This window comes from Eurosta solidaginis, chromosome 1 (genome assembly GCF_040869045.1).
Source record: "Eurosta solidaginis isolate ZX-2024a chromosome 1, ASM4086904v1, whole genome shotgun sequence".
NCBI classification, from domain to species: domain Eukaryota; kingdom Metazoa; phylum Arthropoda; class Insecta; order Diptera; family Tephritidae; genus Eurosta; species Eurosta solidaginis.
Window position 1 is genome coordinate 295555287 of NC_090319.1, and position 13895 is coordinate 295569181.

General features: G+C 37.0%; 1 protein-coding gene across 14 annotated transcripts in view; it reads right to left on the minus strand.

Annotated features, from left to right (window-relative positions):
* The window catches only part of KrT95D (phosphofurin acidic cluster sorting protein KrT95D), a 298169-nt gene that overhangs the window by 156360 nt on the left and 127914 nt on the right, over nucleotides 1-13895 (minus strand). The gene's annotated exons all lie outside the window — the stretch shown is intronic.

Sequence of the window (13895 nt, forward strand, 5' to 3'; positions counted from 1 at the left end):
ATTTATATGTAGGGGACGTGTTTGCCTTGATTTCGCTCATATACCACCTACATTGTTCCGACATTGCGCTACAATATAGTAACCATTACATCTTACATTCTCTATAACTCCATACAGCATACTAATACCACACACTACGCCTAAATTGACATTATACATATATCACCCAAATAGCTTACCAACCACTTACAAAGACTACGCTTACACCAACGCTTACAGCTTACACTTACATTCATAATTCCCCATACCCTGAGCGAAGATGTTTACACACTAGACACTTTTTTTGACTATTGGTTTTATAAAACAAACGCTGACCGGGGCGTATGATTAACATTTTGTCGTCTAATAAAAAAGAGAACATAGCTACAGTGATAGAAGAAAAGCACATAACTATTTTCGGGATAATTGTGGGAAACTAAGGGTACGCTTAAAAATGTAAATTACTGGTATGTGAATTTTTTTTCCGTAGAAACTATTGTGCACTTATTAGGGAAATGCTGTGTTATTCAGTACAGTCTAATGCACATCTGGATCTGTGTAAATGTGCTAACTAAAGAAGTGTTGATTTCCATTTTTGTATATTTTTACACATAGCAATTATCAAAACTGATTTTTTTCTAACTGCAATTACACTTATTTTAATTGTAATGCCTGCATAAAATTATGTATATGTGATGTGTGCTTGAAGACATATTTATACACATGTGTATGTATGTATTTTCAAAGTGTGAAGTAGGCTTGGATGTAAATTGCAATTAAAGTCGTCGTCTGTCATCAAGAATATAACTAACTAACTAACTAGAGCAATCACAGTGCGCTATATTAACTTAGCAGAAACGTTTGTCTTATTGTTTTGTGGTAAAGCATTTGAATTTTATTAGACACGCGATTGTTTTAAGTGTTTTGTGAGAGTTTCTCACGCTCGCCTACATATAATATATATGTTTGTATTAATCGTTGTAAATACATTTGATGATATACATATGTATGTGCGCACATTAGTGTGATCCATAATGATTTTATTACTTTATTTGCAAAACATTGGAGGGCAATTGTAACAAGCCGGAAAGGTTTCTACACTGAATGAGAGACATAGACCGAAGTAGTTAAACAATCAAAGTCGCTTTGTATTCTTTGGTCACGTTTCTGTTCTATTCATTTTAAATTTGCAATATTTTAATGGCATTTAAATGTGTATAACAACGCTGCAGCGAAAATGGGAGACAGTTACGCAAAACACCAATTTCGCGCTACATGTTTAATGATTACCTCCGAACTGGTGCGAATCGGATGCAGAGCGGTACGGTTGGTAGCCACACTTGTACCAATAGCGCTTAAGCCTGAGCTACATACATGAATTTTAATTATCTTTTGGGGTATAGATCAAAACTGTTACGCCTCTATTTTATTCGATAACACTACAAGTTCGCCTTCTATCTCTTTTAAATGCTTTCAACCGGCGAACTTAACACGGCGATGTCCTAGGCGGTCACAACTGTTTCGGCTGCATTACCTTTTCTACAGTTGCGAACTAGATAAAAGTCGGCAGTCTCGATATAGTTAATTTATTTTCACTATTTTGATATTTCTAATGAAAACTCTGCAGTTTAAATCTATTTCCGATATTCTACATGTTGGTCATTGTACCAGTTTATTTCTATTTTGTCATATTTGTGTTAAATATAAAAATTTGAAAACTTAAACTGTCGATTTTTGTATCGGAGAAAATTTAGCTACTATCAAACTAGTATTTGAAGTGGTCATAACGTCCATTGACCTTATGTGCTTTGAGCTCATGTCACTCCACCCACCATCAAATTATTGCATTGTCATGGGTCCTTCGTACGTGTGAAAAGTTTCAATTAACCTTACGGCCACTGCAATTGAGGTCAATTTACCTTATTTTTGTTGATCTTATGTCACATTTTATTGTATTGTCTTCGGTCCTTAATGCGTGTGAAAAGTTTCAATTAAATTGATGGTCATTTGAAGTGATCATAAGGTCAATTGACTTTACGTCCCATGAGCTTATGTCACCCCATCAACAAATAACACCCCCAAGCTTGATCCTGGAAACCAATGCTTTGTTAAATTTTCACTTTTTGTGTTGACAGTTGTGTTTTTTTATATGTACGTACATAAGCACTTAAACTTTATATGGACAGCTGTATAACTTTATCTGCACTAATGAAATTTTTGCGCATAAAATTAGTACTGCTAAATTTCAGTATGCATTATACTCAGTTGCAACAGAACGATTATACCTCTACACTATTCTCCACTTCTATGACCGAAAGTGTGTGTGTTCACTATTCATCACATACGATTCAGATATAGGTTAAACCAGGTGCGGTTCCAGCAGCACTTCTAGGGAGGGGAAAATTGTTTTTAAATATATATAGTGATAACGTAAAATAGTAGACCAAGGAAGAAAAATTTAAAATTAGTAAAAATCCGTTTTGTGATAAGAAACTACTATGTAGATTAGTGTTATATACCCTATACATGATACAATTGTTGAAAAAAATAAAATCATAAAACAAAACGATGTGGTCCTATTTTCGCAAATCTGTCAATGACATTCTCAGGTGTGACTTCTATGTCGAAATGCGTATGTAGTAGTGCCCAACCCATCAATCTTTCTTGTTCTATAGTAGTTCTGAGCCATGTTTTCAAACGGCGAAGGGTGGAAAAAGAGCGTGCAGAGCTCGCGTTTGTCACAGGAAATGTGCAGAATATGCGAAGAAAAACGTGAATTATTGGGTATATATCGATATCGCATTGCTTTAACGTTTCCCATGCAGAGGTCGGCAACTTATTTTTTTTCAAACTTTTGCTGCAGCTGCCAATGAATTTACGAATTCCATTGCGTTTAATTATACTCAGTTGAGCAGAGCTCACAGAGTATATTAACTTTGATTGGATAACGGTTGGTTGTACAGTAGGGCGGGTCGATTTAAAAATCGCTCATTTCTCTGTGAAAATTGTATTCTAGGGATCAAAATAAGAAACTTTTCCGAAGGAACCATACCTCTAAAACGAATTCTGATGTCCCCCCCTTTGGGTCGAACTTTAGGGTAGGGGCAAACAACACAAGCAATTTTACGATCTGCAATTGTGTCACAGTGATACCTTCATTTTTTTAAATGGTTGAATAAAAAACCCACACAACTATGTTTACGACATGCAAATGCATCACAGTGATGCCTTGGTTTTAAAAGGGGGCTGTAAAAACGCTAATTTCTAATAATTTTTTTTAATTTCTTTTCTATTACTAAGTTAAATTCATTTTTTCATTTACATATGTTCTGACTAAATAAACTTCTAAAGAGAAAAATAAACTCCAAAAAGAAAAAACATAGGCATTTCAAAGTGCGATTTTTCAAAATTTGCCCCTACGACCCAAAGGAGGGGACATCAGAATTCGTTTTAGAGGTATGGTTCCTTCGGCAAATTTTCTTATTTTGATCCCTAGAATATGATTTTCACAGAGCAATGGGCGATTTTTTTGCCTCACCACAAATCGACCCGGCCTATTGTACAGGTATAAAGGAATCGAGAGAGATATAGACTTCCATATATCAAAATCATCAGGATCGAAAAAAAATTGGATTGAGACATGTCCGTCCGTCCGTCCGTCCGTTAACACGATCACTTGGGTATCTTGATGAAATTTGGTATGTAGGTTCCTGAGCACTCATCTCAGATCGCTATTTAAAATGAACGATATCGGACCATAACCACTCCCACTTTTTCGATATCGAAAATTTCGAAAAACCGAAAAAGTGCGATAATTCATTACCAAAGAGGATAAAGCGATGAAACTTGGTAGGTGAGTTGATCTTATGACGCAGAATAGAAAATTAGTAAAATTTTGGAAAATGGGCGTGGTACCGCCCACTTTTAAAAGGTAATTTAAAACTTTTGCAAGCTGTAATTTGGCAGTCGTTGAAGATATCATGATGACATTTGGCCGAAACGTTACAGCTATTACTATATGTATGCTTAATAAAAATTAGCAAAATCGGAGAGCAACCACGCCCACTGTTAAAAAAAAATTTTTTTTTAAGTCAAATTTTAACAAAAAAATTTTATATCTTTACAGTATATAAGTAAATTATGTCAACATTCAACTCCAGTAATGATATGGTGCAACAAAATACAAAAATAAAAGAAAATTTCAAAATGGGCGGGGCTCCGGCCTTTTTCATTTAATTTGTCTAGGATACTTTTAATGCCATAAGTCGAACAAAAATTTACCAATCCTTGTGAAATTTGGTAGGGGCTTAGATTCTAGAACGATAACTTATTTCTGTGAAAAAGGGCGAAATCGATTGAAGCCACGCCCAGTTTTTATACACAGTCGACCGTCTGTCCTTCCGCTCGGCCGATAACACGATAACTTGAGCAAAAATTGATATACCTTTTCTAAACTTAGTTCACGTACTTATCTGAACTTACTTTGTATTGGTATAAAAAATTGCCGAAATCCTACTATGACCACGCCCATTTTTTCGATATCGAAAATTACGAAAAATAAAAAAATTCCATAAATCTATACCAAATACGAAAAAAGGGATGAAACATGGTAATTGGATTGGTTTATTGACGCAAAATATAACTTTAGAAAAAAACTTTGTAAAATAGGTGTGACACCTACCTTATTAAGTAGAAGAAAATGAAAAAGTTCTGCAGGGTGAAATAAAAAACCATTGAAATCTTGGCAGGAATACTGTTCGTGGTATTACATATATAAATAAATTAGCGGTATCCAACAGATGGTTTTCTGGGTCACCTTGGTCCACATTTTGGTCGATATCTGGAAAACGCCTTCACATATACAACTACCACCACTCCCTTTTAAAACCCTCATTAATACTTTTAATTTGATAGCCATATCGTACAAACAAATTCTAGAGTCAGCCCTGGTCCACCTTTATGGCGATATCCTTAAATGGCGTCCACCTATAGAACTATGGCCCACTCCCTCATAAAATACTCTTTCTCCTTTACTTACTCCTTTCATTTGATACACATGTCATACAAACACATTCCAGGGTTACCCTCGGTTCATTTTCCTACATGGTTATTTTCCCTTATGTTGTCACCATAGCTCTCAACTGAGTATGTAATGTTCGGTTACACCCGAACTTAACCTTCCTTACTTGTTATTTATTTATTTAGCTTCTAGCCTCACAATCTCAATTTTAAACTACAATGAAATTCTGCACACTTTTGGATAAATTAGTATTTTAAGATTTTTAAGAGAAATTAAAATATTTTTTAATTCGATTTCCCCCAGTTCTCCCCCCCCCCCCCCTCCCCCCTGGAACACCGCATGGTTATACACTACGGCCAACAGAGGTGCGTGTCTCTGCTATTTAGTACAACTAGTTCTATAGCGCGTTATTTACCACTGCCGCTAGTATTCAATAATTGCCGCTAGATGGGTATCCTAAAGCTGACCTCAGAGTGGAAGCGGGAAGCGTTGCTATAAAATGAATATAAAAAGCTATGAAAACTACTTCTTACGGAAAATTTTAAAAGATGGCTGAATGCCAGAAACGTTTGATACTTGTAAAATATATGAAAATAAAAATTACTTTTCTCCTAGCATAGTTTATAGCGAACACTCTATCGTCAGCCTAAACATTATCTAAGTGATGATAAGCGTTTTATTTTACCCGCAAATGTAGATGTATATACATGTCAAAAAAAAAACACGGCACATATTGTTACTAAGTTGTCAGCTTAGATTAGAGCAATTCTGGAAACGAGTACCAATTCGACACTTCTCGTTCGATATGGTAAATAATTTGATTTAACTTACCACCTTCGTCTCACCAGCTTGCGCTTCTGGCAGATATTATAAAATAAAAAAACTTAGTCGCCAAAAAATGTATGGATATAAAAACAGATCAAGTCCTTTTTTTTCATAACGCCACTTAAAGCATCATGAAAAAATGATCGTTTCCTTATTAAATTTGCCATTTTACAACACCGTCACCACCACAATCAAGTTAATCACATTTTCCATTATCATTTGTGTCACCTTTCACCGCACAATGAGGCAAGGCAAGAATGGCATAAAAGCAGCAACAAACAGCGTAGAAACAATATAATATATCATGAAATGATAGTAATTGGAATGGATAGAATAGCTATCCAAGCACACAGCCACTCGAAAAGTCATTTATTTCATACAACGTTGCGACACTGACAGTTAGTATAAAATGGAATGTACTCAGTACCACTTTAGTGCTCAGCAAACTCAAGCCTAAGTAAGCTGATCTTGTAAGTTTTATAACGATATTTTCAAAAAATACATTTTCAAGTTTAGTTACATTGCTGCGAAAATCAATATTGAAAGGAATTGAACTAATGAGAATGGTCAAAGGAGTTGTCTTTCTTTTAAGAACCACTTTACTTAATCAAGGTCAGCCGACTTTAAAGCACTCAGGAAGGAAGCAGAATCCTCCAGCCGACATTGGTGACATACGTAAAGCAACATACCAACAATCTATCGTTACATCAGCCTTCTTACTATCGCGTATAAGGTATAAGCATTTGTCTAGCATATGGTGCAAAAGTTTGCAGCCCGTCGTGAAGAGGCGGATTGGACCTTATCAGTGCGGCTTAAGATGTGGTAGATCTATCATCTATCAAATTTTAGCTTCGTGGCCTAAACGGTCACGGTGTTACTTCAAAGTGGAAAAAGAAGCGGAAAAGATAATGCGGAACGAGGACAAAACGAAATACCTGCTTTCAACACCCAAAGACTCGGTGCATTTGCGTATTGAAACCAGCATGTCAACAATGCCAGCCAAGAAATCCAAAGGCGAATTATTGAACTGAGTAGCCAGTTGAAAAGTAAAGACCCTGTCTCGTCAAATAAAAATCAAGCTCTAAAAGTCAGTTATACTACCTGTCCTGTAATATGGAAAATCCCTTTGAAAAATTTATGAATCTCTCTCTGTGCTATGGCGCCGACGATTATCGAAGAAGATTTAACGATGTGCACAGCCTTATGCAGACATGGACATAGTTCGACGAACGAAGACCCAAGGTTTGCATAGGCTAGGTCATGTTTTGCGAATGGACGAAGATGCTCCGGCCCACGAGATATTCTTGTCGGAAGGATCTAGTATTCTTCACTGCGATCTAGGATCCTTTGAAATCAAAACTTGACACCATTTCAACGGCCAAAAGCATTTAAACAGTTAAGCGCCCAAATAAGTAAGGAAGGGAAGAAAGAATTGTAAATCTGATATGTTTACTGGGGTAAGTACAATTTTTTGAATTCATTGTGCCAAATTTCATGCAATATCACGTTGCCACTTGGGGCTTTAACGCGATACAAATAAATGCATGCCAACACCTTCATGCTAAGCACTTCTAATTGAAATTGTTTTTATCTTATGTTGAGTTTTTTATACCTTCTTTCGTTGTGTGTGTTCTGTATCAAAAATATATTTATTTTATATAGATTCCATGGATATAAATGTTGATTGTCAATTTTGGCTATTTCTGTAACATTTTCATCAACCAGGCCCTGGCTATTTGGACATCGCCTCATCAGCCCCCGATTCCACGAGCAAGTAATAAATACTTGGAGCGAGTCACCTCCTAGGAGATTTTGGCCGAGCTTCTCTTCCAATTTGTGTCGTGCGCCTTTGAATTTTCCCTACGAATTTGCGGCACCGACCGGCACCTGCAAGGCTCTAAGGAATATTGCCTTATCATTACTTTAGATGTGAAAAATGCCTTCAACACTGCCAATTGGGCAAAAATTCTAGTCACGCTGGACCAGATAGGCATATCCCTTTACCTGCGTAGGATCATACGCAGCTACTTTGAAGGTAGAGTGCTGGAATACGAAACGGCTGCTGGAGTAGAAAAGCTTCACGTCACAGGCGGTGTTCCTCAAGGCTCCGTGCTCGGTCCACTGCTTTGGAACATTATGTACGACGGAGTATTGCGCCTCAAGGTACCCAATGGGGTGAAAATTATCGCCTTCGCGGACGATATCGCGTTGGTAATCACGGCCAAGCACCTGGGCGAAATATGCGCCAAATCTAATACAAGCATAGCGATGGTTCAATCGTGGCTTACGAAAAATGGACTGCAGCTGGCGGAACAAAAAACAGAGGCTGTACTCATATCAAGTAGGAAACGGGTGGAGCAGGTCACTATAAGAATCGGCCGCCATGACATCGACACGCTGCCTGCAATAAAATACTTGGGGGTTGTGATAGACAGGAGGTTGTCATTCAAAACCCACTTAGAGTATGCCAATGGAAAGGTAGCAAAAACCGTAGCAGCATTATCTAGGATAAAGATAAATGCAAGAGGACCAAAGCAACGATGGCGTCAACTTCTGGCTGGCGTTGTATAAAGCCAAATACTTTACGGGGCTCCTGTTTGGCATCAGGCCACGGACTATAAATCATACTTCCGCGGGGTAAAGTCGACTTACCGTATGTGTGCACTACGCTCGCAGCTCAGGTGGAATGCCTCAACAAATAGACGCTGGACACACCGATGTATTCCAGATATTAATATATGGATATCTAGAAAGCACGGCGAGGTAGATTTCTACCTCACACAGTTTCTTAGTAGTCACGGATGCTTTAAGGAATACTTGCACAGATTCAATCACGAGCCTAACAACATATGCGATCACTGTGGTGGCGATACGGTAGAAGATGTTTACCATGTATTTTTCCTGTCCTAGGTTCTATAGCTCGAGATGCAAACTGTGCATAATATTTGGAGAGGATTACACTCCTGAAACAATTGTTGGATGCATGCTACAAAGCAAAGTAAAATGGTCCGCGGCATGCGATGTAATAGCGGAGATAATGAAGTGTCTACGAAGTGGGTAAATGGAACTCAGACGGTAGGAGGTTTAGTGCGGTTAAAGTCCCACACTGACTATGAGGCTTTCGATGCTTCCTCGTAAAAAAAAATAAATAAATCACTGAGAAGCTTTTCGTGGCAGAAATACACTCGAGCTGTTTGCCAAATCAATTAAGAGGGGCGACGCCGATTAGAAAACCTTTTTCTAATTGAAAAAACTTGTTTCCAAATTTTTGATGTTTCTTTGCCAAGGATTGAGCCCAGGACCATCGGTGTGGTAGGTGCGGCACACAACCACCGGTCGCCGAGTAATATTGCCATCAGTTTACCACTCGCCGTTTCACCATCCACCGGCCGACCCTCAACCCTTCACTTAAAACAACTTTTCGTCATCAACCGTCTAGCGGTTCATCAAGTTGCCACTTCGGCACCAGCCAACCACTTATTCTTCCACCATTGACCTTCCAAGGTTCATCTATTAATTGGCATTGGAAGAAAGTAGGAGATAGAGAACACAATTTAAACCGACCATCGGGATGGCGCAGCTGCCAGTACCTTATAAACTATGAGTTTGAAAATCAAGCAATTACACGTAAATATATCCATACCTAAACTGAATGACGGATGCCGGTGCGTGTGCGTAACATTTTTTTGTATTATTTGGTATAAAAGTAAATAAAGCTAAATAAATGTCATGTGGCGACACATTACATGCAGGACATACATTGTGTATTTCGGAGTTGATTCTGGAGAGTTAAGAGTTTACCAAGCTCGCGTGTCCCTGGAAAATCTACTTTCGTATACTGGGAGTTTCGGGGTTTGCCTGACAACTATCAACATAAGATTTCGCCGCCTCTTTGGAGATGAGGCTGAGAGCCCGTTTATGAAGCTTTTGTTCAAACGGCTGAATTCTTCTGTGGAAAAAGGATCATTGAAAGGGCATTCAAGCATGGCGCATCTATACTGTTTTTTTTTTTGCCATAAATTATGCAAGCAAAAGGAGATATACTCTTGGCATGTGTATGCTAATTATGTTATGCATTTGTAAATATATAACTTCCTGTAATTACTTATGCACTCCGCGCACATTTCGATGGGACACACATGTTCAAGCGCCCGCCCGCTCATCACACAAAAGTGAGGCGTCCAACTACAGCGCAATTGCATACATTACTGTCCATCATTTGGCATAAGCTTCTCAAGAATTTACATGTTTACCTTATTGTAGTCTTAAAGAGTAGATAATCCAGTTTCATGGTATACATGTTCAATACTCTTGGAATTTGTATGCGAAACATGTCGTTAAACAATTATTCTACTGGAATGCGAGGAATTCAATTAAATTCATATTTTTGTTTCCTTATTAGTATAGAATTGTTTTATGTATGAAGGCACGTTGATTAGTTTGCTTTTGTAGTTATGTCCTAAGTATGGAACGGTACTGACAAAAATTAGGAATTGTTGCATGGTAGTAGAAACACCTTCTTCATATGTATATTCATATTGTGAAGAAGTTGATGATTTCGCTTATTGTTGTCGATTCATTTCATTGATAGATTTTAAAACTTACACTTACATAATCAAGACCCAGTTTAAGAATAATTAGCTTTATCCACATTTAATTGTAAAATTAAAATTTCATATTTTAGTGTATTTTACCCAAGTTTACTTATGAGTTGCATCATCTCTTCATGGTACATACAAGCGTCTGCACCTTTCTGGTTCTAGTTCAATATATTCTATTGTTTTCCATTCACTACGCTACTAAAAACCTCAGGTCCCCTTAGCGTGGTATGCTATATGGGGGAATATGGAATGTAAGCGGAAGTGTAGTCACTATAGTGTAACATAATGTAGGAAAACCGGAGTGTGTGTTAACAATTTGTTATCGTGGTGTTAGCAGTTTGTTATCAATGACATATCGGTTTGTTATCTACGGGTTATGGCCGTGTTATCCATTTCTTAGCGACCAGTTATCGGTTTGTTAGAAGTGTGATTTCGACGAGGTATGGATGAACTATCAAAGTGGTATAAACTTCCTATCGATAACAAAGGTTATAAATGATATACCGATATTTTATTGGCGGGTTATTGTTTTGCTATCGAAAACTATCCATCTATTATCAAAAAGTTATCGGCGTGTTAAAAAATTCTTTGGGAAATCTATTGGTTTGTTATCGATTTGGCATCAAACGCGATCGATTTGTTATCAAAAATTTACAGATAATTGCTTTTTCGATATGTTATCAAAAATTTAGCGATTTATTATAGGAGTGTTGCAAAATTATCGATATTTAATCAAAAAAGTTTCGATGTATAATCGATATATCTAAAACTTATCGATTTGTTATCAAAAAGCTATGGATTTGATATGGAAGTTATTGATTTCTTACCAATTTTTTATCGGCGTGATATTAAAAAGTTAAAGATTTATTGCTTTTTAAATGTGTCGATTTTTAATCGATATGTTAACAAAAAACTATCGAGTTACTACCGTGATATCGATTTGCTAGTGACGATTCATCGGTTTGTTAGAAAACAGAATCCGATAAAACTTCACTACAAAATTTACACATCTGTAACCAGTTGATAAAAAGCCAATAAGAATCCAGTAAGGATCCGATGACTGACTATAGGCTTATAGGCTGACAGTCAAACAATAACTTATAGGTTTGGGTTATTACGGAGAAGAAGCTGAGAAAACGTCTCAAAAAGCTCGAAATTATTTGATTCCGGTAAGGTTACCTCTGTTGGACGTACACCTGTATATTTACCGTAAGATATTAGTTAGTTGAAACTATCTTTTGGGACACTCTACACTCTCTTTCAGTAATTAATTAAGGATGCTGTCCGAAATGAGCCACTTAAATGGGGTTACACTGAAATGTGTCCCCACATGACATCAACCATCTCTTTAATTGTAATGTGGAACCAACGCCTCTAACACCCCTCTCATTATGGTTCACCCCTGTTGAAACAGCAAGTTTCCTTGGACTCGCGTTAGAGGATTTTGATGACAATTTGTGATCGGTCGCACCTATTGGATGGGGCGAAGCACTGCTACAACAACAACAAATGAGCTATTTGAAGGGGCTAATAACATATACCATATGTCAGAAACGGATTGAAATATTCCCTGTAACGGAGTTTATTACAAGACACACTCTTACAGAACTTTTTTTCAAAAAGCTATCGCCAGTTTCAGCGGTGCAGGCATTCCAAAATCGGGCGTTGTGAAAAAATATATATTGGGATACGATGTTCTCTAAGCGAAAATCTATATATGTAGGATGCCACGCCGGCAACTTCATTCTCTTAAGTTCTAATAAAATTTCAGTCTACATGTGTACATAACTTTGATAGGCTAATTAAAAGGGACGCGCTTGCCACAACACAGAATGTCAGATATTGTTTGTAGGACAAATGACTAAACATCACGAAATGATAATACGAGTAGCTGCCAAAAGCAATATGAGTCATAGCTGCTTGTAAAAACTTTGAAATCTTATATCAAATGTCAGACGTTCATTTATGTGGCTATCTATATAAGCTAGTAGGAGGTAAAGTATCTTAAATGTTAAATTAGACAGCCAATTTTTGGCAATGTCCACTTAGCAGCCACCAGCGAATCAAGGCAATGGAGGTTTTTGTATAAGTTCAAAGTAGGTGATTGTGTAATATAAAACCTTCAATCAGTTTGTGACAATTTCTTGCTAATATTTCTTGTACAATGGTAAAAAGAGATACTGAAATATAAAAATAATCGCACAGCCATATCGCAGGTTTATTTTTATGGAGCACAGTCATACGTCATTAAAAGTAATTTGTTTGCTGCACAAGCAATCGTGACAGTTCACTGCAAAGTCATTTTTAAATCACATAGTTTAAGACACAATTATCGTAATAATAGGAGTCGAACGAACAACTTTATGAAATTAGCATATTTGAGCTTTTATTGAAAAAAAGGTAAATATAAATATGAAATGTAACTTAGTAACGATTCCAAAATAACGAGTTGTGGTGTTGTAAAATAGTCGCCTGCAATGGATTTAAACTATAGCGTCGTTTTTCTTTCGTGGTATAAGTTTATTACATTTAGAATTTGGTTACTACCAACAACTTGGTTGGTGTGCTTTAATATTGACTTAAGAATCTATTTTTACCAGAAATCACAAATAACAGCTCCCACAACCGATATTGACGTATTAAAAAAGAGAAAAGATAAGAAAAGAAAAGAAAAGAAAAGAAAAGAAAAGAAAAGAAAAGAAAAGAAAAGAAAAGAAAAGAAAAGAAAAGAAAAGAAAAGGAAAAAAGAATTGTTGTTAACGATGACATGTCGGCACACCGTTAATACGAAACCATTCTCATGCAGATAACAAGACGAAATTAATAATAGCGCGATAATTTTCTGTAGGTTAGGTTAGGTTGGACTAGTCGGTCCATGAGGACATTACATACGACTGAATGAGTCCGCAGTGTTACCAGAAGTATGTTTAACGACCAAACTGAAAAAACTAGAAGCTTTCTAGGGCCTATGCCTCTTGCTGCTTCTAAATCTGACAGCCGTATCACTCCTTGTGACTGAAGCCTTAGTATGGCAAGTGCAGCACACGAGCACAAAACGAGTACTTCCTACGTCTGCTTTTACTGAACAAGCCTAATTTGAAGACATGCGACGTCAGAAGGCAGTGTTCAGTCAGAATATTCGTCATGAGTCTAGAGTCCTCAATTTTTTAATGACAGTATTAACTTTGTTAGTCTAAGGTTGTAAGACCTGCACATGATCTTCGACACTTTGCAACCCGACGCTTGGTTCTACGCCATTCCGGCATCGTCGATCATGTGCACCTCTCGCCTTCTCTTAATCTCGCTCAATACTTTTCCGTAGTCGTAATTTAATATTTTCGAACAATGTTAAAATGATTCCAAAATATAAATGATCACAGCAATATCCGAAATAGTGCCTAAAACAATCGCAAAAATCTCCAAAACAATCCCTCACTGATTCCAACAGTATTACAAAAAAGTCTAGAAAT